The following is a 5258-nucleotide window of genomic DNA, read 5'->3' on the forward strand; positions in this document are numbered from 1 at the left end:
AGCATTGTGGTCAAAAGTATATATGGTATGATTTCAATTATTGTATATTTATGAAGGGCTGTTTTGTGAACCAGTATGTGATCTATCTTAGGGAATGTTCCATGTGCACTTGAGAAGAAAGTATATTCTGTTGCTTTGGGATGCAGAGTTCTAAATATACCTGTCAAGTCCATCTGAACCAATGTATCATTCAAGGCCCTTGTTTCTTTATTGACCGTGTGTCTAGATGATCTATCCATTTCTGTAAGTGGAGTGTTTAAGTCCCCTGCAATTACCACATTCTTATCAATAAGGTTGCTTATGTTTTTGAGTATTGTTTTATGTATTTGGGTCTCCGGTATTCGACGCATAGACATTTATAATTGTTAGCCTTTCCTGATGGATAGACCCTGTGATTATTATATAATGCCCTTCTTCATCTCTTGTTACAGCCTTTAATTTAAAGTCTAGTTTGTCTGATATAAGTATGGCTACTCCAGCTTTCTTTTGATTTCCAGTGGCATGATACATTGTTCTCCATCCCCTCACTCCGAATCTGAAGTTGTCCTCAGGTCTAAAATGAGTCTCTTGTAGACAGCAAATAGATGGGTATTGTGTTTTTATCCATTCTGATACCCTATGCCTTTTGGTTGGCACATTTAGTCCATTTACATTCAGTGTTATTATAGAAAGATATCGGTTTAGAGTCATTGTGATGTCCGTAGGTTTCATGCTTGTAGCAATGTCTCTGGTACTTTGTCTCACAGGATCCCCCTTAGGATCTCTTGTAGGGCTGGTTTAGTGGTGACAAATTCCTTCAGTTTTTGTTTCTTTGGGAGACCTTTATCTCTCCTTCTATTCTAAATGACAGACTTGCTGGTTAAAGGATTTTTGGCTGCATATTTTTTCTGTTCACCACATTGAAGATTTCCTTCCATTCCTTTCTGATCTGCCAAGTTTCAGTAGAGAGATTGGTCATGAGTCTTATAGGCTTCCCTTTATAAGTTAGAGCACATTTATCTGTAGCTGCTTTCAGAATTTTCTCTTTATCCTTGTATTTTTCCAGTTTCACTATGGTATGTCATGCAGGAGATCGATTCAAGTTATGTCTGAAGGGAGTTCTCTGTGCCTTTTCGATTTCAATGCCTTTTTCCTTCCCCAGATCAGGGAAGTTCTCAGCTGTTATTTCTTCAAGTACACCTTCAGCACCTTTCCCTCTCTCTTCCTCCTCTGGAATACTAATTATGCGTAGATCATTTCTCTTTAGTGCATCACTTAGTTCTCTAATGTTACCCTCATACTCCTGGATTTTTTTTATCTCTCTTTTTCTCAACTTCTTCTTTTTCCATAATTTTTTCTTCTAGTTCACCTATTCTCTCTTTTGCCTCTTCAATCCGAGCCGTCGTTGTCTCCATTTTATTTTGCAGCTCATTGATAGCATTTTTTAGCTCCTCCTGGCTGTTCCTTAGTCCCTTGATCTCTGGAGAAATAGATTCTCTGCTGTCCTTTATACTGTTTTCAAGCCCAGTGATTACTTTTATGACTATTATTCTAAATTCACTTTCTGTTATATTATTTAAATCCTTTTTGATCAGTTCATTAGCTGTTGTTATTTCCTGGACGTTTTTCTGAGGGGAATTCTTCTGTTTCATCATTTTGGATAGTCCCTGGAGTGGTGGGGAACTTCCGGGCACTTTCCCTGTGCTGTCTTGAATAACTTGCGTTGGTGGGTGGGGCCGCAGTTCAGACCTGATGTCTGCCCCCAGCCCATCTCTGGGGTCACAGTCAAAGTGGTGTGTGCCTTCTCTTCCCCTCTCCTAGGGGCGGGATTCACTGTGGGGTGGCGTGGCCCATCTGGGCTACTTGCACACTGCCAGGCTTATGGTGCTTGGGATCTGGCATATTAGCTGGGGTGGATCAGGTAGGTGTTCGGGGGCAGGAGGGGCAGGCTCAGCTCGCTTTTCCTTTGGAGATCCGCTTCAGGAGGGTCCCTGCGGCACTGGGAGGGAGTCAGACCCGCCGGAAGGATGGATCCGCTGAAGCACAGCCTTGGGTGTTGTGCAGTGCAAGCAAGTTCCCTGGCAGGAACTGGTTCCCTTTGGGATTTTGGCTGGGGGATGGGCGAGGGAGATGGCGCTGGTGAGTGCCTTTGTTCCCCACCAAGCTGAGCTCTGTCATCTGGGGCTCAACAACTCTCCCTCCCATTGTCCTCCAGCCCTCCTTCTCTCTAAGCAGAGCTGTTAACTTATAACCTTCCAGATGTCAAGTCCCGCTTACTGTCAGAACACACTCCATCCGGCCCCTCTGCTTTTGCCAGCCAGACTCGGGAGCTCTGCTTGGCCTGCGGGCAGCCCCTCCACCCCGGCTCCCTCCCGCCAGTCCGTGGAGTGCGCACTGCCTCTCTGCCCTTGCTACCCTCTTCCGTGGGCCTCTCGGCTGCCCTTAGCTCCGGAGACTCCATTCTGCTAGTCTTCTGGTGGTTTTCTGGGTTATTTAGGCAGGTGTAGGTGGAATCTAAGAGATCAGCAGGACCCACGGTGAGCCCAGCATCCTCCTACGCCGCCATCTTCTCAGTATCCATCTGTACCCCAATGTTTATAGCAGCACTTTTAATAATAGCAAAAATATGGAAAGAGCCTAAATGTCCATCAACTGATGAATTGACAAAGAAATTGTGGTTTATATACACAATGGAGTACCATGTGGCAATGAGAAAAAATGAAATATGGCCCTTTGTAGCAACATGGATGGAACTGGAGTGTGTTATGCTAAGCGAAATAAGTCACACAGAGAAAGACAGATACCATATGTTTTCACTCTTATGTGGATCCTGAGAAACTTAAAAGAAGACCATGGGGGAAGGGAAGGAGAAAAAAAAAGAGGTTAGAGAGGGCAGGAGCCAAAACATAAGTGTCTCTTAAAAACTGAAAACAACCTGAGGGTTGATGGAAGGTGGGAGTTAGGGTAGGGTGGGTGATGGGTATTGAGGAGGGCACCTTTTGGGATGAGCACTGGGTGTTGTATGGAAACCAATTTGATAAAAATTTCATATTATAAAAAATAAAAAAATAAACCTATAATAATAAACACAATGTGATATTGGTAAAAGAATAAACAAGAGATCAATGGAATACAACATAGAACCCCAAAATAGACCCACACAAATATAGTCAACTGATCTTTGACTAAGATGCAAAGGCAATTAAATGGATAAAGGATACTCTTCTCAGTAAATGATGCTGGAATAACTGAACAGCCACATGCAAAAAAAAAATGAATCTAGACAAAGACCTTATTCCTGTCACAAAAGTTAATTGAAAATTGATCACAGATATAAAAGTCAAACACAAACTATAAAACAGCTGGAAGATAATGTAGAGAATCTAGGTAACCTTTGCTTTGGTGATGAGTTTTCCCCCCATATATTTTGTTTTATTTTTAGAGATTTTTCATACATTATTTCATCTTGGATTGAACAAGTATTTTATTTTACCTTTGTGAAAACAAAAGTTTCTGGACTTACCTGAGGTCACAAAGCATAGCTAGTAAGTGGGTAGTCAGATCCTAAACCAAATCTGTCTGATGCCCTGGTGATTACTTCTTAGATATAACACCAAATCATGGTCTAAGAAAGAAAAAATTGCTAAGTTGGACTTCATTAAATTTAAATCTTCTGTTCTGCAAAAGATTCTGTTAAGAGAATGTAAAGACCAGCCACAAACTGGAAGGAAATATTTCAAAAATACATATTAGATAAATGACTTGTATCCAAAGCACACAAAGAACAATTAAGATTCAACAACAACAAAAACAAAACAATTAAAAGTGGGCAAAATATATGAACAGAGGTACACATGCACATCTGACCTGGCCCTGGTTGTCTGAGTTTTTCCCTACAGCCTTCCTCCTCTTAGCTCCTACTGCCAGAATCCCACTTTATGGCTGTTGGCATGCCCCCCTCCCACTCCCCACCACTCCCTGCTTTTCTCTATTCCCCACTGTTTCCCCTTCTCCTGTCCCTCCTGCTCCTCTCTGCTCTGCATGAAGACATCAGCCTGCACACCAAGGGTGCCCTTCCCCTGGATACAGTCACTTTCTACAAGGTCATTCCCAAAAGTAAGTTCATCTTAGTGAACACCCAGTATCCCTATAGTGAGCAGCAGGACGAGTTCAAGAGTTTGGCTGAAAACTCAGCCTCCAGTGTTGATCTCTTGGTGGCAGAGGTAGGGATCTCAGATAATGGTGATAAGCTGAATCTGGATCTGAGTGAAAAATACAATCTGGCAAAGTGAACTACCAAGTCTTCTACCTCTTCCAGGATGGGGACTTTGAGAAACCATCACCCTCACCATGGTGAGGCAGTTAAGGTTGGAACATCTAATGCTGGCTAAAAGGGCAAGGAGTCTGCCTAGGTATGCCTGGTTGTCTACCTGCATATGGCACCCTTGCTGGGGAGTTTATCAGGGCCTCAGGCATGGAGGCCCAACCTTCCCTCTTTAAGCAAGGGCACGACAAACTCACAAGAGTGAAGGAGATTGAGAAGTGGGCAAATACCCAAAGATCGTGGGGAAAGGCCTTAGACCAAGGTGAGGACTTCCCAGCAGTAGAAATGACCCAGATCACCAAGCTGATTGAGAAGAACAAGATGAGTGATGAGAAGAAGAAAAAGGTTCAAAAGAGCTTTAAACGTCTTGATTGCCTTCCAGAAGAAGGGGGCCAAGAAGGAAGGGCTGTAAAAAGGCACTTCAGGTTTACCAGGGTTTGGTGGGCATGGGGAGGGGAGTGTTACCCGCTGTGAGACCCTTCTGGAATATAAGAGAGTGGTGGGAAAAGTAGCACTAATCCAGAAATCTGATCATGGTTTGACATTGATACTGATGTGACCATGCTTGGGACATTACTATAGCCAATAGGCGTGCAGTGGTATCTCATTATTTTAATGACATATGATGTGGAACATCTTTCAATGCTTATGTATATGTATATGTTTCCTTTGGTGAGGTGTCTGTTCATATATATTTTTTTCCCACTAAACCTAAAGTCTAAGTTTCTTACAAGCTAAATATACTTTTACCATACAATTCAGCAATCACACTCCTTATTTATTTAAATGAGTTGGAAAGTTATAGCCACACAAAACCCTGCACATTAATGTTTATAGAAACTTTATTCATCATTGTCCAAACTTGAAAGCAACCAAGATATCATTTAATAGATAAATGGATAGCTCTGCTACATGTGTACAATGGAGTATTATTCAGCACTAAAAAGAAATGAGA

The 5258-nt window shown here is 42.3% G+C and overlaps 1 pseudogene; it reads left to right on the forward strand.

The window, feature by feature from the left end:
• Positions 1-3929: 3929 nt before the first annotated feature.
• LOC131502064 (endoplasmic reticulum resident protein 29-like) lies at positions 3930-4715 on the forward strand (annotated as a pseudogene).
• The last annotated feature ends 543 nt before the right edge of the window (positions 4716-5258 follow it).

This window comes from Neofelis nebulosa, chromosome X (assembly GCF_028018385.1).
Source record: "Neofelis nebulosa isolate mNeoNeb1 chromosome X, mNeoNeb1.pri, whole genome shotgun sequence".
Lineage (NCBI taxonomy): Eukaryota > Metazoa > Chordata > Mammalia > Carnivora > Felidae > Neofelis > Neofelis nebulosa.